This window comes from Pan troglodytes, chromosome X (genome assembly GCF_028858775.2).
Source record: "Pan troglodytes isolate AG18354 chromosome X, NHGRI_mPanTro3-v2.0_pri, whole genome shotgun sequence".
NCBI lineage: Eukaryota > Metazoa > Chordata > Mammalia > Primates > Hominidae > Pan > Pan troglodytes.
Window position 1 is genome coordinate 39,729,456 of NC_072421.2, and position 24,015 is coordinate 39,753,470.

Genomic DNA, 24,015 nt, shown 5'->3' on the forward strand with positions numbered 1-24,015 from the left:
CTGGATATGGGACACTGAGTCAAAGGAAATTATTTTAGAGCTTTAAGATTTAATGACTGCCCTGCTGGGTTTAGAACTTGCATGGAGCCTATAGCCATATTCTTTTGGCCAATTTCTCCCTGTTGGAATGGGGGTATTTACCCAATGCCTATACCCCCATTGTATCTTGGAAGTAACTAATTTGTTTTTTTATTTTATAGGCTCATAGATGTAGGGCACTCTAGCCTTGTCTCAGATGAGACTTTGGACTTTTGAGTTCATGCTGGAATAAGACTTTGGGAATTATTGGGAAGGCATGGTTGTATTTTGCAATAGAAGAAGGACATGAGATTTGGGAGGGGGTGGGGTGGAATGATATAGTTTCGATCTGAGTCCCTGCCCAAATCTCATGTCAAATTGTAATTCCCAATGTTGGAGGTAGGGCCTGGTGAGAGGCAATTGGATTATGGAAGTGGGTTTCTTAAGAATGGTTTAGCACCATCGCCTTGTTGCTGTTCTCATGATAATGACTTCTCATGAGATCTGGTTGTTTAAAAATCTATGGCACCTCCCCCCTCACTCTCTCATACTCCTGTTTCTGCCATGTGAGATGCCTCACTCCCCCCTTTGCTTTCTGCCATTATTGGAAGATTCCTGAGGCCTTCCCAGAAACAGAAGTGCTATGCTTCTTGCACAGCCTGCAGAACTGTGAGCCAATTAAACCTATTTTCTTTATAAATTACCCAGTCTCTGGTATTTCTTTATAGCAATGTGAGAATGGACTAATACAGTGGAGAAGCACAAAGACTGGGTCTAGAGTGGCAAACAGAATATCCAGTCCAGGAGGTCCCTGAAGTTGGCCAGGCCAGAGGTGGAAGCAGGTGAAGTTACTTTTGAGACCATGGAGTTTGAATAGCCTGAGGCACTCTCTAGTGGCGGTGGTGAGTGATCTGGAGACACCAGGCTGAAATTCCTACTGCTAGAGGATCATTTCTTGGATGCTGAGCTTTTCTAATGAGTACCTACTTCTGAGAGGGGCAAGACTTTGTTTCCCATCTGCCTTTAACTTCAGTGTAAAATGGAGCATTGATGACAAGTAAGGACAAAGCCTGAATGAATCTTTGAGAAAAAAGGGCCGTGTGGAGAGGGGGCCCCCATATGTCTCCATGAAGCCATGTTGGAACTTTGGTAACCACAGGCCAACAGGAGGGGAAGGGAGACAACACAACTCTGGAGACAAAGGGCTAAGAAAATAGAGTGCTGGAAGACATCGGAGAAAAGCTTAGCTTGGGCAGCCAGTGTCAAGGCCTGATATTATCTAGGAATCTGTAGAATTACACAGAAAAAAAAGCCAGCTTCATGAAAACCCCATTGTTATACATATACATGGTTCCTGCAGCCACACATAGGCAGTACATAAAGACAATTCCCCTTTATTAGTCTGGTAGGGCTGATGTAACAAAGTGCCACAAGCTGGGTGGCTTAAACAACAGGTATTTATTGTCTCACAATTTCAGAGGCTAGAAGTCCAAAATCAAGGTGTCAACTAGGTCACACTCCCTCTGAAGGCACTAGGAAAGGATTTGTTCCTGGTCTTCTCTCTTACCTTCTGGTAGTTCCTTGGCTTTTGGTCACATGATCCCAATCTTCACATGGTGTTCTCCTTGTTTGTGTCTTTCTGTGTCCAAATCTCCACTTTTAATAAGGACACCAGTCATATTGAATTGGGGACCACACTAATGACTTCATCTTAACTTTCATTTGCAAAGACCCTGTTGCCTAATAAGATCACATTTTAAGGAATTGTGGTTTAAGACAAATCTCTTTGGAAAGTCATAATTCAACCTATAAAGTCTCCCAATGCTCACATGGAGTTGTTGTGACTCACTCCTCCTAAGGTCAATCTTTGTATGGAGTCCAAGGAGTCTTGGGGATGGCAGCCCCAAGGTTTGTGAGCATTGGCACAGCAATCCTCCCTATGGCTGCAGAGCATAGGGCTGGCATGGAGCCACAGGGAGAGGAGTCCTTCCTGGAGGGCTTTAGGGAATTTTTTACATAGAAAATACAAAATGTAGGCAGAGAGACCCACATTTGAATTTTGGGTATCTAGAAACTACAATAGTGACATGGTCTATTTATTAAGCACTTGAGTCATACCAATGTCTGGACTTGGATTTCCCCTTAGCAGACCCCAAGACGAGGATTTGAGTGCAATCATTTATTTGGGAAGTGGTCCAGGAGGCACCATGGGAAGGTGAAGCAGTGAGAAAGGGAGAGAGGAAAGCCAGTGGAGAGTGAGCAGATGTGTGTATTACCAGTGTGGGCAACTGGGGCTCAGGCCCATGGGAGGCCTCTCAGAGGCTGCATGGATCATGAACATGCCATGGAGTGGAAGCTGGGACTTTTATCCAACAATTCCCATCTCTCATTGGTGGAGGGTTCCTCCAGGGCCAAAGAACAAGCTCAGGCAGAAAGACGCAGGAAGCCACCAGCAGAATGACAGCTGACTGCAGTTAACCTCCTGAGTGGACCACAGGGATGTGGGAGGGGCGCCAACAGCTTCTGGTGGCCCCATATGTGGCACTTGAACCTCACAACAGAACTTTAAAATAGGTATTCTTATCTTCACTCTGCAAACAAGGAAATGAAGGTTGGGGGGTTAAAATTATCCCAAAAGTCATAATTTAGTAAGTAGCTTACCCAGGATCATAACTCATTTCTATATTATTTTGGGGCCAATATCCTGAAGCATCAAACTTTATGACTTCCCAACTGATCGGTGTTTTGTGTTATCTTACTCTGAAGAGACAGAATTTTTTTTTCTGAACTGGGTCTTAAACTAATAGTGACTCAAAGTAGAGACACACAGTGACTCTGTAGAAAGGTTACGCCCCAATGCCAGCCTTGTGAAGATGAGCTTAGTTCTCTTGAAGTTTCTCTGCATGGTGCCCTGAGATTCATTTTTGAGGATATGTGGATAGGAGGGAGAGACCCCTGCCCAGACCCCCTGTTGAAAGCCTTTCATGGGAGTGTGGCTGGATGTCAGGGCAGAGCCCCACGGCAGCCACAACCAAGTTTCAGTTGGCACCCATGTGGTTCCCAGACTTGCTGCTGCCTTACGTTCCCAGTAGTTCACAAGACCTGGGGCAACAGGGAGACCCTGAAGTGGGGCCACTTAAGTCTTCCCATCACCTACCACTACGATGAGATTCTCCCCCGGTTGGCTTGGAGTGACAGTGATAGATTAAATGCACCAATTAAATTAGATCCTATTTTAAAGAGCTTGAGCTGGATTTACTTTTAATTATAGTGCTGTGCTTGCTGATGAGGTATTGTTGAGGACTTAACAATGGTTGATTGTGCATCTGAGTGTTCAGAGAGCAGTTTCTGGGAGATACTGGGGATGGGTTTCTTCCTAAGGAGCTCCTTGGGATAAGACAGAGGAGGGAGGAGGCAGGTTGAGAAGGAGAGAGGGAGGGGAATATGTCCTATCTCCACTGAGAATCCATCTCTCTTCTTCTTGTTTTCTGCTTTATGAGTCCCATGTTCTTTGGAAACTTAACGAGCCCAGCACAAGGTAGAGAAATGGGCCAGAGGCCATGGAGTCAAGCTGGCTTGGGGCCCCATAATGCCTCTGCTCCACTTAGCTGAATGTGCTACCTGGGCCCAGGTAACTAACCTGTCCTATCTGAGCCATAGTTTGCTTTTAGTGTTTAATTAATTCATTCAACAGGTATTTCTTGAGCTTCTAGGATGCACTAACATTGTTCAAGGTGATGAGAATAAAGCAGAAGAAAAAACAATAAAAACAAGTATCTGTCCTTGTGGAACGCACATGCTCATGGCTGGGGTCAAGGTGCGGGGGCAGAAATAAACAAAGATAACACACAATATCATGTAGTGGGTGACAAATGCTAAGAGAGAAAATGAAGTGGGTTTAAAACGTTGTGGGACAAGAGGCTGTATTTTAGACAGTGGTCAGGAAAGGTCTCTCTGAGGATGGCATTTGAGCAAATTCTGGAAGCAAGTGAGGGGCTAATCCATGTGGCCATCTGGGAACAGCATTCTAGGCCAAAAAAAAAGAGTAAATACAAAGACCTTGTACCTGGGCTGGTGGAGTCCCAGCTGCCCCCACTAGACCTTCTGCCATGCTAGCAGCCAAGCCGTGTCTGTGACCACTTCTCGCTGCCTTAAGGGAGACAGATTCTCAGACCTTTGTGATAGCCTTTCTGGAGGTTCAGCCACTGGAGGTGCTGACCTACATACAATCTGGCCCAGGAGGGAGTGCAGTGCCCATGTACTGATTAAGTGATGCATGCTCACAGTCCCCATTGAGTATGCTACTTTCAGGACCCAATTCTTTGCTGTAATGAAAAAGAAGAAGGATTCAGAACAAAAACTCATGAGCCAAGTTTACACATAAATAGCTTTACTTGACAAATACTGTGGACCATAAATCTAGATGCTTGAGTTTTGGTCTCTTCTTTGCCTGACATTTGCAAAGTAAGTAAATTTGGGTAAGTTTTTTACCCCTCTGAGCCTCAGTTCTGTGTTCTATAAAATGTAAAAATGAGAACAGTGTACTAGACCTGGATGATATCTTGTAGCTAAGGATAATGTTGGGAGCAAGACTTTGAGAATCATGGAATCATGGAAAAGGAGATTTAAAAAGGCCTAGGAAGAGGTCAGAGAAGCTCCCAGACTTAGCCTCCAGACATGGGAAAGTTTCCAGAAATCTTTGCTTCAGGCTTGGAAGTGACAGCCCCATCAGTGGCTGGGGTGGCAGAAGAGTTCTTCCCATGACTCAGTTAGGTTCTCCAGAAGCAGAGTGAGATAAGAACCCAAGTGAAAATAGTTTATTTTGGAACTAATCCAAAAAAACACTAGTAAAGCGAGCGGAGAAATAAAAGAAGGCATCACCAAGTCAGTTGCCACTGTGGGCAACTGGAACTTAATCCTGCTAGAAACCACTGAAAGTCAGCATAGAATGTGTGCCTCAGAGTTAGCCCACCTGAGGGTGATGAAGCTGGGGTATTTATATACCCAGTCCTGTCTGTCAATGGCTGAGGGTTGCTCTGCAGAATTAGGAGGGATGTTAATCCTTGGTACTTCTGGCTGTCAGCAGCAACAGGTAAAGTATGCTTCTTGTCCTAAGAAAGCCCTGAAGCAAGGGAATAAAGGAATTGCTGGCTGGGAATTGGGTGGTATTCTTTAAAATATTAGCGGCAAGAAGATATGGGTTGGATTCTGACACCATCTACTACAACCTCCAGAATATGCAACACTGCCCCAGATCAGCCTTGCAGGGAGAAGGCCTTGAGCTTATGCTCCAGACCCACATCATAGTGGGCCACCCCTCGGTTGCAAGTGACAGATCTGCTCCCTGATCCAAGGTCTACACCTGTGTGGTCAGGCCTCTGGCCTTTGGGAAGTATTAGAGACAGGAACCAGGAAAAGGAAACCCATCTAAGAGAGACAAAGCTTAGTGGTCCATGCAGTTCAGTTTGCCATAGAAGCACCTTGTGCTCAGCCCCTCAGATAGTGGACGATCCTGGCAGATAGGGATGTTTCTGTGTGATGCCCCCTGCAAGGAATGCTATTCCCTGACTGTCAAGAGAGTAGCTGGCAGTATTGTCATGTCAACCAACAAGAGCCCACCCAAGGACGCTGCTGGTGACAGAAGAGATGGAACAGAAACGGCCATTGCCAGGAAGTGCACCTCTATGGCAGGTGGCCAGAACCAAGATAGTTAGTTTTCCTTGCTCTTGACATTGTGATTGTGACCCATATTATGCACACACACTGCCTACTCTAGACTGGTTGGGCACTGGAAAACACCTGTCATAATGTTGTGCCGACTTGCTGGGTAAGCAGGAACAAGTGGGTGTCTGTGTTTTCCCCTCCATAAAATGATTCAGATGGTACTGGTTCCTTGGCCTCCACCGTGGGAGGCAGCAAGAACTGACGCAATCACGTCTGGGAGGCATTTGGAGCATCTTGAAAGAAAGAGGTTGTCAAGAATTCCTGTTATAAGATCCTAAAGTATTTTTTTCTTTTAATTTTAAACCTTATGAGTTTTCAAATTACATTTAAGGTATTTCAAACCAGCAGCTGTTCTGAGAGCTGCTGACCACAAAGTGAAGGTAAAAATAAAATTCGAATTAAGAAGATGTGCTCCTGACTTGTGGCCAGATTCCAGTTTGGATCTTAAAAGCTTCCTCCCTGGCCAGCTTCCTGTGCTGACCCCCAGGGTCACTTAGCTCTGAGCGGCTGTGTATTCTTTGCCATTAGATATTGAAAACAGGAAATGAAGGGGCCTGTCGGGGGATGGTGAAGCTTGAAACAACTTCAGAGAACAAGCTGATGAAGTCATAGATCTTATCTCCTTGCCTTTTCCATGTCGGGTTTCTTTAAAGATAAGGTAGTGAATCAAAATGTGCCGCTTTTTTTTCAAGATGGAAGCAGAGGAGGATTTCTTTAATATCCCCTTCCCTTCCAGTGTTTCCAAAGATAACCAGATGAGAGAAATGCCTCGATCCTGTGCACGTGCATGTAAAATGCGATTACAGGACAATTTCCCCATCTTGGTCCCTGAGGGCTGGGGGAAGAGAGGGAGGAGAGATGACGCTTGGGATGGAGAGGAGGCAGATAGCCATTCAGACTTGTGTTGTTGTGTATGATGTTGATGATGTTGATGTTGTTGTTATTGTTGTTTTGTTAAGGCAGTGCTCAAGCTAGAGGTGTCGTTGTGGGCCTATGGCCAGTTTATACTGTAGAACTGGATGACCGGCACTGTCAGGGGCTGGAGGGAAAAGAAAAATCTTGTGTATTTGGATGGGACACACCCAGCTAGAATGCCAGTCCTGTGGGCATATTCCTAAGTGCTAGATCCCCAGACTGGGCTGGCTCAGACAGCAGTATTATGTGGAGAGTGGCTGAAAGCACCCCAGGAGGACAAATGTGAGATGGGACCAAGGAGGGAAGGCAGGCATTGGAATTGGACACATAGGTCTGATGGGAGGGTGAAAGGCCATGGGTCATGAGCACAGGCACTGAGAGGAACAGGGAAGGTGGGAGACGGGCGTGGGACAGCTCAAGGGAGCAAAGATCTAGGGTGACTAAGAACACAGGCAGACCTCGGATCTCTTTGGGACTAGCAGACTTCAGTTCAAATCTGACTCTGCCACAGGGATGTGATCCAAGCCTCAGTTTTATTTTCCATAAAACTGGTCAATATCTCTATCATGGGATTGTTATGGAGAGAAAACAAGGTCACCTTTTTTTTTTTAACATGCTTGAGGCTGTGAACTGTGCAGGGTGCTGTAAGGATGTATGTATGTAGTTCCACAAATTTGGTGCTCGGGGAGGAGCAGCCTGCCAGGTTAAAGGGAATACGCAAAAGTAGATGCTAAGCTTATTTATGAAACAGCTTCTTTGGCCTTTTGGTGAACCTAGAGAACAATTTACTTCTGGCAAGGCAAAACTGTGATGAGAAAAAGATTCTGGGCTTTGTGAGCTGTTTGGGGCAGCTCCCTGAGAAAGGAGGCCCCTTGACTCTCTTGAGCAGTAGACACCTGTCTTTGGCCCGCCCTACCCTGCCAAGGGTGATAAATGTGGGTCAGACCCTACAGAGGTCAGGCTTCTTCTCTCTTGAGGCAGTTAGGGAAGAGGAACTTGCAGGAAATGAAGTAAGAAGGGCTCTATGGGGTTAAAGGGACTGGGGAGGCATGGCAGGCAAAACACAGAGGGGATTGGGGATGGGAGAGTTTATACACAGCACGACCTACACAGCTATATAGAGGAGCCCAGGAGTGGGGATGTGAGAATAAACAGAATTAATTAGAGCAGAGAAAGGCAACAGGCAGGGCAGCAGAGAGAAGAACACAGGGGATGGCTGTTCCAGGTTTGATTTCATGTGCAGTCCAAAGAGAACTGAAAGGCTGTTGCCTTTGTTGTTCTTTCTTCTGCTGAATAGCCTATCATAAATGAAAAAGCACAATCCACGGGCTATCTGCTTGTCCCAAAAGAAGGAAAAGAGAAGATGAGTTAGTATCCCCAGGAGAGGGACTCATCAAACAAGCTTGCTGTCCCCTCCCCACTTCTCTCCATGCCCCACCCTGCATGGGGATGAAGGAAAGGTGAGAATGCTCCTTTCTTTTTCTGGAGCTACAAGAAGAGATTCTCTCTTCTACTGGATGGTAAAGGGCAAATACAGGAGGCTCTGCTACTCCTGGGCTACCTACAACCCCCACAGGAAGGCCTGTGAGCACTTCAGCATACATAGGGTGGGTCGAGTGCCTCTGAACTACATTGTACTGTGCTGGTTGCAGAGCAAGGCCCAGAATGGGGTGAGGGCATGGGTAGGAAGCCTGGTAGAAGAAATGTTTACCTAAGAACCCGTTGTACCATGAGAGAGATCATGGCAGCCCAGGGTTGGAGGTTCTTAGGCAGTTGTTTCATTAAGCTCTTAGGCAGTGGCTCTGACATGAAAGAAAGGTGCCCATCCTGGCACCAAGTATCTGTCAATAGGCACTTTTTTTTTCTTTTTGGTAAAGATGGAGGTCTCAATATGTTGCTCAGGCTGGTCTCGGACTCCTGGCCCCATGCCATCCTCCTGTCTCACCCAAAGTGCTGGGATTACAGGCATGAGCCACCGCACCTGGCCAATAAGCATTTGTTCAACGAACGAATGGATGCTGGATGAGAGCAGAGGGGTAGCTAGGAGCACAGCACAGTGAGTGTGCCACCCTGTAACAGTGAGTAACTGACCTAAGAAGGAAGAATGTGGGGCCCCTGATGGATACAAGGCTCTGACTCTGGAGAGATGGAGAACTGAGCCGAGAGGAGCAAGCTATGCATGAGATGAGTGGATGAAGGACAGTCACATCTGAACAGGAACTGAGGAGGGGGGCTAGGGCAGGCTCACATAGGACCATCCTGTTGCGGCCAAGGAGAGAACTTCAAGCCAGAGTTCCAGAAATTTCACTGAGGTAACCAGAGCCAGTGACTATTCTTGGTACTGTTACTGGGGCCTTTTCTTATTCACACTCCAGCATGATGGGGGGAAAAAATAGATTATTTGAGAAACTCAGTTTATTCAGTTTCCTCAGTCTGAGGTATGTCTTTTTTTAATGTTCAACTTACTTTGATTAGAACTCCCCATCTTGCAATGTCTCTTCTCTAGCACCTGCTGCTACCCTTCCTTCTCTCTCTGCATCCCATAATGAGTCCAAGTGCTGCCAGAGCACACTTGCTCAAGGAGTCAAAAAAATTGAGAAAATCTTTTCCAGCCATGGTCTCATTATCATCATTCACCAAATGGTCCTTGTGTTCCTAGGCAACATGTTCCAGAATCTTAACAGAAGCTTGGTTTGGAACAGCCAGACTGGAAGCTGCCCAATATACATCAAAAAGGGCATGGATAGATGGATCAGCATATATTCATACAATGAAGTACTACACAGCAAGGAAAATGAACAGCAACATGGATGGATCTCACAAATGTAATATTGAGCAAAAGAAGCCAGATACAAGAGTCCAGATCACATAAGTTCATTTACGTGTCTATTTCAAAAGCAGGCAAGAGGAAGGTGTGGTGTTAGAAATTAAGATGTGTACAGTGGAAGAAATGGGCGTAATAAGAAGAGGGCATGAAGGAGGCTTCTAGGGTGCTTGTTTTGCTTTATGTCTTGACCCAGGTGGTGCTTGACACAGATGGGGCTTGTGTGGTCATTAAGTGAGCTTCTGCATATGTGTGTTTTAATTCATAATAAAAAAGTTTAAAGTCCATAATGCCATCACCCAGGAAACAGGGAAATGCTGGTGGTACACAGTCTAAGTCCAACTTTGTTCCACGCTGTGGAACTAGGCATGCAACTCCAAGGTTTACACTTGTCTGTGGTAGTCCCAGACCACAGTAGAACTGGGCTTCTGGGTTTTCTTTTGTTTCTAGACATCTGTTTTCTAGATGCCCTCCTAGGCAACTTTCCAAGGACACACCAGCTCAGCAATGCACCCTCTCTTTTCCTCTTCATGCATGAACACCAGGCTTCTTGCTTGGCAACATCATGCTCCTCAGTCCCTCAGGGATGGTCTAAAACCCCCAGAAAGAAGGTGTCAAGATTACTATCCCATTTTTCTTACAAGATCTCTTGCTCCTATGTACATTTGCCCTAACCTTCCCTAGAAAATATCAAGTTCCTCCTCCCTGAGCTTCATGGAGGGACAGTCTTTGACAATCCTTCTCCATAGCGAGGGTTCTACTTGCCTTATACCCACAAAACAAAAACGTCCAGCATCAGTGATGGGCTCTTCATAAACAGAATCGTCTGCTCCTTGGGGATTTGAGGTCTCTTCTGCTAGATATGAGGCAGCCTTTAACTCTTAATGATTTGCTTAACTGCTTCCTTGGTTCCTGACCATGTAACTGCCCACTTTTGCTGTTCATAAGACTGACTATTTCTACAACAAAGATAATCTCTTTTGTCTCTGTATGTCCACTTGTAGCACAGTGGTAACCCTGGCAAGACCCATCCTTACCAAACAAAGCCCCGCCCAACCAACAGTGTTGATTGAAAGAATAAGTGAATAATGAGCCAATTAACAATCACCTCCATAGCCTGGCTGGTCAGGATTTCAAGGGATGTGACTGGAGTGGAAAGCTACCTTTTTGTTAAAAAACCTGGAGAGGAGGTGAAGGGGAAGGACAGAGGGAGAAGAAGGAAGAGAGGGAAAGGGAGGCTAAGGAGGGGAAAGGGAAAGGAAGGTCAAAGGTAGAGGGAGAGAAAGAGGAAGAGAGGAAGAAAGAGAAGGGAGGGGAGAGGTTGGGGAAAGTGCAGGGGGCAAAGGAAGGACAGAGGGAGGGGAAGGGAGAGGAAAAGGAAGAAAAGAGGAGGAGAAGGAGGAGGAGAAGAAAAGGAAAAGGAGAAAGAGAATGAAGCTCTTGGTAAGAGCCAGGAAAAGTCATTTAGTTAAGCAAGAGCATCCAGTTCATGGGCTTCCAGGATGGTTAGCCTTAAGCCAAAGACCCATGTTGAACCAGCAAGAATGCAAAACCTTTGTAGCAAGCCAATTTCTCTTAGCCAGGGAGGCATGCCTCCATGTAGAGGAGCATGGCCACATAAGTACAAGGAGATTTGTCATCCAATTGAAAAGTGTTGTAATCCAAGTAATTTATTTCCAAAGTTAGGAGGACTTCAAGTTCAGCCTAATATCATCAACTCACAAAACACACTCCCTTATCACACACACTCATACCTGCTTTCTCAGACCATATAAAAATAGGGCCTGCAGGCCTCAGCTTCCTTTCTCCATCTGTCCACTCCTCACCATACCACAATTCTCCTTTCACAACCCTAGGTTCTCAAGTATTTCCTAGATGATCAGTGGGAGGCCTGTGCCCCTTTCCTTGATGTGAATCTCTTTACTCACCTCCTACCAACAGCCTCCTTTCATCCAGGAATTGGTAAGAATATGACTGGTGAATCCATTTGTAGAAATGCAGTTGCTCATTGTATTAGTTAAAGTAAAGCCAGAACGAGCCTAACACAATGGAAGTGGTTTTTTTTTGTTTTTTTTTTTTTTCAGGTAAAGTACACTTGGTGGAAGAAGCAGGGACTTTTCTTCACACAGTCACTGAGGTGTTCAAACCTATGGAGAGCTCTGCCTCTCTGACAGTAGAAATTCTAATTCCATTAGTTCAGGGTGGGATGTGTGCACAGAATTTTGTTTTAAGTATCCCGGTGTCTCTCTTGGGCAGCCAGGGCTGAGAATCTCATCCTGTCTTCCAACACCATTGTGGGCATCAATATCCAACCCCCAGATATGGGAAATGGAAGAAACACATCAAAGGACCATGTGGGAAATACAGATAGTTTTTGACTTACAGTGGTTCAACTTACTATGATTAGGCTTACAATTTTATGACTTTACAATGGTGTGAAAGTGATACGCACTCAGTAGAAATTATAATTCAAGTATCCATACAACAATTCTCTTTGTCACTTTCAGTACAGTGTTCAGTAAATTACATGAGATATTTAACATTTTATTATAAAACATGCTTTGTATTAGGTAATTTTGCCCAATCATAGGCAAACGTGTTCTGAGCACGTTTAAGGTAGGCTATGAGGTTGTGTAGGTTGGGTGCATTAAATGCATTTTCAACTTATAATATTTTCCAATTACAGTGAGTTTTTCACAGCATAACCCCATCATAAGTCAAGGAGCATCTGTATTTATGGATTGGACCAGGAAGTAATATACATCACTTCTGTCTACATGTAATGGGCCAGAAGTCAGTCACATGGCCACAATTTACCCCAAGGACCACTGGGAAACATAGTCCAGTTGAGTACCCAGGAACAAAGCAAAATGTTTTTGAGGGACATGTAGCTAGTCTCCACATATCCAAGATTATTGCTGTCTCTGAAATATGATCTTAAATTTAGAGAATACATCTCGGTTTTGTTTGTTTTGTATGACAAAAATGATATGGAGACTGAGGGAGTTATGAGTTCTAGAAGTTCCTGGGGGAGTTAATGGCATGGCCCTCTATTGACGTAGTCTGACTTGGAGATTGTGAATGATGCAATGTTCATTAACCTTTGGGCTGATCCAGGGATGTAGCCACAGAACTAATGGCTGTTGGAGGGGGTTATGGTGAGGACTGGGGAGACAAGAGTCTTCTAGAAAATAATGTGAAAGTCAAGGCTGTGAATGGCAGAACAGAACCTGGGGGAGCAGGGAGAAACAACTGGAAGAGAGAAGAGGAGAAGGGCCATAGCCTCAAAAATGGGTGAAACCATATACACTGTGGAATACTATGCAGCCATAAAAAGGATGAGTTCATGTCCTTTGCAGGGACATGGATGAAGCTGAAAACCATCATTCTCGGCAAACTATCACAAGGACAGAAAACCAAACACTGCATGTTCTCACTCATAGGTGGGAATTGAACAGTGAGTACACTTGGACACAGGGCAGGGAACACCACACACCGGGGCCTATCGGGGGGTGGGGGGCTGGGGGAGGGATAGCATTAGGAGAAATACCTAATGTAAATGAGGAGTTGATGGGTGCAGCACACCAACATGGCACATGTATACCTATGTATCAAACCTGCACATTGTGCACATGTACCCTAGAACTTAAAGTTAAAAAAAAAATGGATGAAACACAGCCCTTGTCTTTAGGAATTCATAAACTCTAGGGAAATAACAGGTGTTTGCCCAGGTCCTCATAGTGGAATGCTAACTGAATGGATGAATGGGTCTAATGCACAGCCTGGTCTTTCAGGCCAACAGTTTTTCAAAGTTATTGTGCCACTGAGACTTTTGAGAGTGAATGAGGTTGCTAACTAGATAAGGTACTGAAGTAACAGAAATAAACTGGCACTGTCCCAGGAAAACTGGACAAAATAGTCACCCCATTCATGGAAGTCCTATCAATCCATACACCGTGGACATTCCCTCCAGGGCCCACCCTCTGAAAAAGGTGGACATGATTTGAGGCTTGTGGTACTTTCTTGCAAACATATGTGCTCCATAAAGCTGAGAAGCTGCAGATGTCCTTGCAATAAAAATCCATAAACTAACACCTTTTCCTCAGCAACTAAGAGGTTCTGGACACCTACTCACTGCTTAAGCTCTTCTTTTATCATTTATGAGCATTTCCCAAACATCTCCTTCTCAAGCCTTCACAGAAGTCGGTTGAATCTGAAACTCTTAGCAGGTCCCTGAACCACACAGCTAAAAAATTACATGCCATGCACATCTGCAGTGAGGAACGTGAGGCTTTCTAGGGGAGATTTATTGCCTCCCTTCCCTCCACCTCTTGGAAGGTTTCTGGATGCTGTTCCTTGTGTATAGCATGTGCCTCCGGCTTATCACTACAGTAAGTATAAAAGCAATTAATTTTTCCCCCTTTGGAAAGCGGAAGTTTTAACCGCACTTGAATACCATTTGCATTTCTGATTTCTATCAAGTTCACACTTCCAGCAAAGAGAGTCCTGCTGATATAATTTTTTTATTGCATATTCTCTAGCAGGAAGCTGCTTCTTTTGCCTCTAAAGCAGAAAACATGTACACATTGGGAGGTGCTCAGCTCTTGACCTCTTCTTCAGGTTAAATCACCTTACTGGTATTAGGGAGGCGAGGACAGGTGGGGAAACTTGGAGCAGGGCCCTCCTGCATTTTTATATAGATGCTCACATATGCTGAGCTTGTGAAAATTAGTTGCCCGATTTGAGTGAGGTGGGCAGGTTTCAAAAGCCATGTCTTTGTACCTGGTTGTAATTTGCTCATACATTCAGAGAAATTTTATTAAGACATACCAGATTTATTTCTTGCTTTTTTTCACTGGTTTATATCCTTTTACACTGTTCTGCTTCTACATCATTATTTAGACCTACAGAATGTTTAGGTTATGAGGGGCCCAAGGAACCATGTGATCTGCTGATCTTCTCATGTTATAAGTGAGGAGACTATGGTAGATCGAATAAATGGTCCTGATGCTTCTTCACCCCAACCTGCAGTCGCATCATGGTCATGGCATATCATGGGTGGAGCATACTTTCTACCTCTTGATTTGGGGCCAACTGACTTGCTTTGGCCAGTGGAGTGGGACTTATGCTAGTTCTAAGCCTAGGCCTTAAGAGGTCTCACATATTTCCACTTCCTCCTGATACCTCTGCTGTTGCAGAGAACATGCCTGTTGTCTTAGTCCATTTGTACTGCTATAACAGAATACCTCAGAAATTTATTTATTTCATAGTTCTGGAGGCTGGAAGTCCAAGATCAAGGCACTGACACCTGGGTGAGGGCCTTCTTGCTGCTTCTTCATGTGGCAGAAGGTGGGAGGGCAAGACAGATGAACTCTGCCCTCACATGGCAGAAGAGCAGAAGAGAGTGAACCCACTCCTACAAGCATTATCAGTATTAATTCATTCATGAGGGCAGAGCCTTCATAATCTAAGCACCTTCCAAGAGGCCCCACCTCCCAACACTGTTGCATTGGAGATTAAATTTCAAACATATGAATTTTGGAGGAGACAAAACCATTCAAACCATAGCAGCTGTCTAGCCCACTAGCATGTGGAGCAGAGTTAGCCCAGCCAAGCCCCAGTCCTGTGATATGAAGCAGAACCACTACAGTCTGAAGCATTGCTGCTAAGCTGAGCCCAGACTAGATTGGCCAAACCCCAGCCGACCCGCAGATCTGTGATACTAATTGTTATTGTTGTATGCTACTAAGACTGTGGGTATTTTTACATGCAATAGCTAACCAATACAGACACTGAAGTTCAGAGGGGAAAGGTGGCCCTGTCATTGTCACACAGCTGGCTTGTGTCAAAGGCAAGATTAGAACCCATGCCCTCTGCTCTTAGCCCTGTAGGAGTTACCCCAGGATTTTCACACACATGTGAAAGATGCTGTTTGGTCGTAGGTCTTGCAGCTTTTAGAAAATGTAGTTTGTAACAAATCGTTGAGAGAAAACAGATGAAACTTTACATGGCTCCAGGGATTAATAATGTAACAGGGATTGTTCCACTTCTGGTTTGAAGTGAATCTGAACTGGCTGTTCCACCCTGTCTCCTCCTCGTCTCTGACAGCTGTGGAGCTCCCCAGGAGGAAGGGTTTAATGGCTTGGGAGCTGCTCCAAATAGCATCTGCAAGAACCAGATCTTGAGCAGCCCTGGAGACCAACAATGACTGGAGCTGAGATTTGGCCCTTTTCTAGACAAGCAGGAAGCCCAAGCCCCAACCTCAGCACTCCCAGACCCAGGCCAGCCTATGTGAGAAACACAAGGAAGACCCTAGAAAGGTAAGCTGTCCCCACATCCCAACTCTTTCCCTACAAATGTTGAAATCCCATGTTTAGAACTTTATTTCCTTATGCTCATTAGCCCTGAGATGCTAGTATGTGATGGCATGCACTTAGAGAAGAAAAGTCACACTTGCTCTTATATTAGCCATTTATACCTCCCTGCAAATAATGATCCCACCCCATTTTCCAGGAGTTACCACCTACTGACCTGTCTCACCTTGGCCTGCAGAGAAGAAATACCGGTCATAATTAGAGTGGCTGGCAGAACTTCTGTGTGTTACATTTTCTTACCAGTGGCTGCATAGCTGCTTGCTTCCTGGCATAACTCTGGAGCTTTTATCATACTAAAGGACTCTTTCTTTTCACCATCTTTAAAGCACTCTGTCTTGATATGGGCTTTGGCTCCAGATGGAGGGTGGGTATGAGAAATGGGGAAAAGAAAATCTCAGGATTCCATATAATTATATGTCTGATATTCTATCAATATCTTCCTCCATTCTATGTTATAAGTTCAAGGAAGGGAGAGATTACATCTCTCTCATTCTCTCGTATACCTAGTTCATATCACAGTACCAGGCACATAAGGAGCATCAGTAAATATTATACAAGTGAATGAATGAATGCTTGAACAAATGAACACAGCTGTTCTGGTGATAACCCACAGATGACATCTTTGCACACCCAGCCTGCCACAGTTCAGCATGTCAGACCTGGGCCCGTGGGCCCTTTGGCATCTGGTTGAGGCCCCTCTGCTGCTCCCTATGGCACCATGCCACACTAAGCTTGTCTCAACACATCAGTCACTGCTGAGCTGACATCTCTATCAAACAGGCCTCTCATGACTAGAGGATACAGGGAAGAGGATGGAAACTGTGGCAGCCGGGGCAAGTGATCAAACTCTGCTGCCCAGTCCCAACCCTGAATCCGCTGCCAGGAGATGGTGAGCTGGCAGCATCTGCTGCTGTCTGGGACCAAGGCTGTTCATCTAGTGCCTGGTGCCAGCTGGGCAGCAGAGCAAAGTCACCATGCATAGAGGAGTCCAGACTGGCAGGTGCCACCAACTGCCTATGAAAAGGAGGAGAGTCTGACAGGAAGTGTCTGATGAGGTGTTCATGTGGCCTTTATCCTCACTCACTGCCATGAGAGGTTATCCTCACTCATGCCTGAGTTCAGTTCAGAGGGAGCAAGAGAAAAAAAAAATCCTGTTTTCCCCTGCGTGCTTCTAATTTCTCTAGTCCACGTATACTGCTTAAGTGTGGGTTACCCTGAAAGCAGACTCTAAGATAAGGAATGGGTGCAGGCAGTTTATTTGGGAGATGATCCCACAAAGCATGGATGAGGGAGCAGGGAAGGGAGGAAAGCCAGTTTAGTGTGTGCTAATGAGCTGTGGATACTTGCTGGAGATCGGTCCTGCTGAGAATCCTCTGAGAAACCAGGTGGAGTACACCTCAGGGAATGGGAGGCTGGGTATTTATCCAACAACTTCCTGCACCCCATTGCTTGAGGATTGACCTCTGGGACATTAACTCCCTTACATTTCCAAAGTCGTGCCTGTGCTGAGCTAAGAAGACTCCCAGGGTGCTGGAACAAATCATCAGGCAGAGAAGCTGAGAGGTACAGGTCCTTGCAGAGGGAGAGCTGTAGTGTGCTCTAGAATTGTCCACCTCAACTGCAATGAAGTCAGGTAGGTCTAGACAGTATGGGTGGGCTATCACCAGGGTCTGCATATTTTGCTTACAAATGTTCTAGAGCTAGAAAACATGGGTTCCAGGCCTCTTCCATGTAGCTGAGAGGTCTTAGCCAAGTAAGCTCCCCCTCAGCCTTGACTATTCCATCCAGAAATACATATATATTAGATTTTGTCCATCTAACTTTGAGGGACTGTTATGGGAACCAAATTAAACCAGAGAATCAAATATGAATTATTTCATTAACATAAAATCCTCTTCCTTTAATTAACTTACCCAAAAAGCTATATTGTTCACCTGTCAGTAGGTTAAATATGAAGAGTTTCCAAGGATACGAGTTGTCAAAGATACTTTAAGAAACTGAGGGTAAAATTCAGTTTCAGATAAGAATGTGTCAATGAGTCAATCTGCAGTGGGTTCCAGATATTCCTCTATATACATTTGGCCACATGGAAAGGAAGACTGTCATTACCTCATTCAAAGAATTCTTCCCAGATTTGGCTGGCCCTGCTTCAGCTTGAGTTATTATCCTCCCCTTCATGCAATCTCCTTCCCCACAAATTCTCCTGTTTCTCAGGGTGATGCTAAGAACTTCTCTGCCTCCTTGGTTCCCCGTTATATTAGTTGAGGCAATGCTGACTGTTATAACTTATGAACATCCACAAACTCAAGGGCTTATGACAACAAAAATTGTTTTACTATCACTCACATGACAATCCAGCCTGGGTGATCCTAGTTGGGCAGAGCCCCTCCATACAATCATCCAAGAACCCAAGCACTTTCCATCTTGTGGCTTTGCCATCTTCAACACAAGGCTCTCAAAGTTGCCATCTTCCATACAAGGCTCTCAAAGTTGCTTTGAAGTTGTTCTCTATTTGCAGCCAATTGGAGAGGGAAAAAAAACGGAAGATGGAATGGAAGGTTTTCAACAATCCAAGTCTGGAAGTATTGCACGTCACCACTTGCACCCATGTTCCTTCGGCCTGAACTCAGTTAACATGGCCAAAACTAACCGCAAGAGAAGCTGAGAATTATGGTCTACCCGAGTGCCCAGAAAGAAGAGAAAATGGTTTCAGTGGTCAGATAACAATTGCCAACATAGCTTTGATATTTATCTGATCAAAAAAGAGCTAGATCAGGTGGGAGTTCAGCAGACCAGGAGTCATTGCCAGGAAGCAAGTCAAGTCCAGGGAAGTCAGATGAGGCAAGTGATGAGAGCCAAGCAGAGATCATGGTTGAAGAAGCCAGCACTGTAGCTTTATCTTACTCATTGGTGCCTATATACCCACCAACTTACCACCCAGAAATGCTTAATTTTCCTCAAAACACTACAAACTTCCAGGTCTTTGCTCTTATTTCATCTCCTGACTGGAGCCTCTTTCAACTTCATCTAGCTGATCAATCATATGATAGCATCAAGGAACCATATTAATGCACTTACTTCTGGCATTAATGCCCTTCTGTAATCTCCCCTTGAATCTGGGCTGGTCTCCTATGATTACCTTTAAGTGACACTTGAATAGCTACAGGCCTAATATTTAAGAAGACTTGGCAGCTTTTGTTTTTCTGTTCTTGGGAGCCTGATTCACTGTCTAAGAAATCCAGCTGCCTCTGTAAGAGAAAACATGTGAAAAAAACTATGTGGACAGAGGCCCAAGACTACTTGGAGAGAAAGAAAATCTCAGCTGAATTCAGCCATCAGCCAAACTGCCTGCTGAATTCAATCATAAAAGTGATTACCAGCAAAGCTAGCAGAAGAGTCACCTAGCTGATCCCAGCCCAGATTGCAGAATCACGAGCAAAATAAAATGTTGTTTGAAGATAAGTACTGGAGTGGTTTTAGGCAGCACTGGATACCTGCTGGATACCTGGTGCAATGTCTATCAAGTTTCATGCCAGCCTCTGCCTCTTCTTAGATGCATTTTCCTTATTTCTCTCTCTACTTTCTCTAACACTTCCCTCTTAGCATGGTTAAGAATCTGACTTTTTAGATGCACTTCCACAGAATCCTACACACATATCTCTTCTACCGTTTCTCACTCAGTATCATATAATTTACTTTCTTGTCCCTCTACCTTTAAGAGCTGTGCACTTTTTGAAAACTGGAACCAAATCTTATTCCTTTCTGTGTTGTTTGTGCCTAATACAGTGTCTTCTCAGACAAGTAGGTGCTCAAAAGTGATTCTTAAATAATAAATCATTGTTTCTTAATTTGTTCATGAACTTGAATATAAGTGGTGTCTAAGAGAAAGAGAGACCAAGGGAATAAGAAGGTGTGCCTTCAACCCAAAAATTCATAAAGGAAATTCAGAACGGGTCCGTGTGAGAGAATTGTGCTGGATAACTGGATTCACTTTTCTCAAACTCCAGTTGAACCACTTTCTATTTGGGTATATTGGAAAGCTAAAAACTACATATTGGGAGAAAAGCGAATCCTTACACACTGTTGGTGGAAATGTAAATTAGTACAGTATTATGGAAAACAGTATGGAGGTTCCTCAAAAAATTAAAACTATAATTGCCATATGATCCAGCAATCCCACTGCTGGGTATATATCCAAAGGAAATGAAATCAGTATATCAAAGAGATGTCTGCATTTCCATGTTCATTGCAGTGCTATTCACAATAGCCATATATGGAATCAGCCCAAGTGTCCAACAACAGATGAATGGATAAAGGAAATGTGGTATATATTCACAATGGAATACTATTCAGTCATAAAAAAAGAATAAAATTGTCATTTTCAACAATGTGAATGGATGAACCTGGAAGCCATATGTTAAGTGAAATAAACCAGGCACAGAAAGACAATACACGATCTCACTTATACGAACAATCTTAAAATTTTTTGATCTCATAGAAACAGTGAATAGAACAGTGGTTACCAGAGGTTGAAGAGTATGGGGGAAGAGGGGATAGGAAGAGGCTGATCAATGGGTAAAAAGATGCATCTAGAAAGAAACAATAAGTGCTAGTGTCCTATTATACAGTAGGGTGACTATAGTCAACAATAAGGTATTGTATACCTCAAAATAGGTAGAAGAGCAGTTTTATATGTTTCCACCACAAAGAAATGATAAATGTTTGAGGTAATGGATATGCTAATTGTTCTGATTTGCTCATTACAAGATGCATACATTTATCAAAACATCACACAATACCCCATAAATTTGTACAATTATTATGTGTCAATTAAAAATGTGAAACAAAATAAACCATATTTTGAACATTACTTTAGAACTAGAGTTCTGCCCATTTGATATAATTCTGAGAGATTTGGAAGGTGAAAGGGAGGTGTAGGTCATCTTTCCAAGGCAATTCAGGTGGCCAAGTAGGCTCTGGCCACATGAATCCTGTCAGTAACTGGACACCATAGTCTGCTGTGTGGTCAGCAGCTTTATGGATGCAGGTGGCTGTGAAGGCAGTGAGAGTAAGTTTCCTGACATCTGGGTTATAGCTGTATGGAAAAAGTGCTGCAAGGGCATGGGACACTGGAAAATACCATTGGCTTTGGTCCAATGATTGCTGACAGGCCTGGTGGTCAAGAGCAAGAGAAGATTCCAATAATTGGGAGGCATTATTCCCTCATGTGCCAAGGATACCCAATCAGAGGATGTCTCTGGGAGCTTCCTGAGAACAGGGACCACATGGCTGAAATCCAACATTTCGATTCAACATACCATCTGGAGGAGCTGGGCAACATGAATACAAGATCAGCATCGGGGGCAGGGAGATTCTGTATCTTGTCTAGAGTCTGTGAAAAGAATCCAAGCTAAAACTCAAAAGATGGGGTACTGTGGGGTGAGTCTCAACACCATACAGTCAACCACATTTTATAACAAGGTGTTGATAAGGCTCTGAGTGAGGCAATGTTGATTTGTCAATGATGTATATTTTCCCAGAGGCCAGAACATAAATTAAAATTTACTCCACTTTCCTGACAAAAGAAAATTTTAAAACACCGAACCCTTCCTGCAAGGGACATCTCTATGTAAATGATGGAAACAAGATCGCATAATGGTTTGGAGCAAGGACTTTCACATCAAGAAGACCCGGGTTTGAGTCTCAACTCTATCACTTTCCAGTTGTTTAATGTAAAATGAGTTAATTATCCTCACTGAGGCCCTATTTTTTAGTTTGAAAACCCTCATATGTTGCTGTGATGATTAAATTAAATGTTGCCTTTGAAAGCACATAACACAATGCCTGGCAAACAGTAAGTGCTTAAAAAATGATGGCCACTAACCCAGTGGATTGTGAGAAATAATCAAAAGCCAGTCTAGGGTAATTTACTCACATGGAATCTATTGTTAGCATTTGAAAATTCTTTGAATGATAAAAATGAGACATAAAATTAAGATATTATTTATAAATATATTTATATTCATAATATAATACTAAATAGAAAAAATGACATTTTCTGTAACTGACAATGATAAAATATTCATTTTAATATTTAATTATTAAAGGTTTACAATATGCCAAGTGTTGTGAAGCACCTTATATGCACTAAATTATTTAATATTCTGAAAAATCCTATAAGTTAGATACTATTATTACTCTCATCTTACAGATGAGGAAACTCAGGGCACAGAAAGACTAAGGAACTTACCCAAGGTCACACAGCTAGTAGGGTGCTGAGTTCAGATTTATCCCCAGCTGCTCTAACTAATCAGCAATTAACCACTACCATAAAATGCCTCTCATTTGCAGAATATTTTAGGAGAGTTGCAAGATCAGAACTTATTTGTAATCAGGAATTGTTCTGCTATTAAAAAACTTACAACAGAGACTAGAAAAAGAAATATATTGCTCATGTGAGTAAATATTTACATACACCAAAATATTTATGTTCATATATGTGAGTACTGCTTTCCGCAGGGGGAGAGGAAAACGTGTAAATATTTACTCACTGGAAATAGCTGACAAGTAGTTAGGAAATAAGAATATTTATACTGTACATTGGTTTTGTGCTGTCAAATTGTTTCATCTGGAGTCTATGCACTAATTCCCAAATTGGACATGCAATACAAGAATCCTGAAATTGTAAATTCAGAGCTCCATTTGGAGTTACCTAACTTGGTTGTGAGACTAATTTCAAAACAAAGTTAATTCTGATTTTTCTAAATCATATTTTCTAAAAATGTACACTGCTTTTTAAGATGTCCTGATTCTTTCTAGGAGAAATTATCCTTAGGCTAAAAATCAAAGGCCCTGTCTTTATGCCCTGAGCCCCATGCTGTGGGTTCTTGCTAGGAGACATACTCTGGGGACCACTCCTGGGCCAATAGTTAGAAGTGGTTGGGAAGCAGGTCAAATAGTTAATAGGCCAGACAATGGCCCAGATTGGTAGTGACTCCCAGACAGCCAAAGATAGAAAAATTTTCAAATAAAAAAAATCACATAAGTAGTTGGGATTTTGAGAGATATTATAATGAAATAGAATTCAAATAAATGAATAAATATATATTATGGACCTAGTGTACTGGCTTTGGACTGACACTTTCACATGCCACTGTGTTTAGTCCTTACTGCAGCAGATAACTTTTGTATCAGTTGGATAACCTTTAACTGCAAATGACAAAAAATCTCAGTGCAACTGATTCAAACAAAGGATTTACTCCCTCATGTAATAAGGAGGTCTAAAATGTGGATGCTCTAGGATTGGTTAATTCAGTGATTCACCTCAGTCATCTAGGTCTTATGCTCTTTCCATCTTTCCCTCTGCATTCTTGGTATATTATTTTGTCCTTGGCAAAATCGCCTCATGGTCGCAAGACGGCTGCTGGAGTTCTGGAATTCATTTGCAGATATTATAAGGTGTAATAGAAAAAGTAGAGTTTTTATCTCGATACATCTCTCTTCATCATCCAAATATTTCCCAGAAGCCTTCCAAAGCCTTCCCCTCCCAGAGCACTGGCCAGAATTAAATTACACACCCATGAGTAACCAATCACTACCAAAGGGAGTGGGACCATCATACTTAACTTAGGCGAATCATTTCTTGTAAATTTGAGAATTAGGGCATAGACTCCAGTTCTCTGGCTCGTGAGGCCAGGACTACAGCCTGCTTCCTTTGAAGCATGTGGCCTCACTGAACAAGGAGGATTCCTGAATGACATTGAGGTTTTGTAAAAAAGGACAAAGAAGGTAAAAAGTTACCGGGTAGGCAACAGGGTCCACTGCATCCCATTTGAAACGTGGGGAAAATGAAGCTCAGAGAGGTTGTGACGTGCATTTAATAAATGCTACAGCTGCAATCCAAATCCAGAGTCTTTTTCTGTCAATACCATGGCTGCCTTAAGTATCTCCAACTGCTGTTGCTTTTATGTTACTGGAACAGTTGGGTGCGTGGGCACAACTGATGTTTTCCACTGAGCTCCCTTCTCTATTTCCTGTCTAGACGATTGTGAAAGGGCTGCTTGTGTGAATTTAATTCACTCATAGGCATTACCTACCTGCCACGGGCTACAAACCTCATTCCTCCCTCCTTCTCCAGCAATATTGTCAAGAGGCCACACT

At 43.6% G+C, this 24,015-nt stretch overlaps 1 long non-coding RNA gene across 1 annotated transcript; it reads right to left on the bottom strand.

Annotated features, from left to right (window-relative positions):
* Window positions 1-1,397: 1,397 nt before the first annotated feature.
* On the bottom strand, window positions 1,398-23,795 carry LOC104003870 (uncharacterized). Its single transcript, XR_676650.2, has 4 exons — window positions 23,656-23,795; window positions 18,202-18,363; window positions 4,085-4,343; window positions 1,398-2,609 (listed from the first exon to the last, which is right to left on the bottom strand). It is a non-coding gene; the product is annotated as an uncharacterized LOC104003870 (long non-coding RNA).
* Window positions 23,796-24,015: the final 220 nt, after the last annotated feature.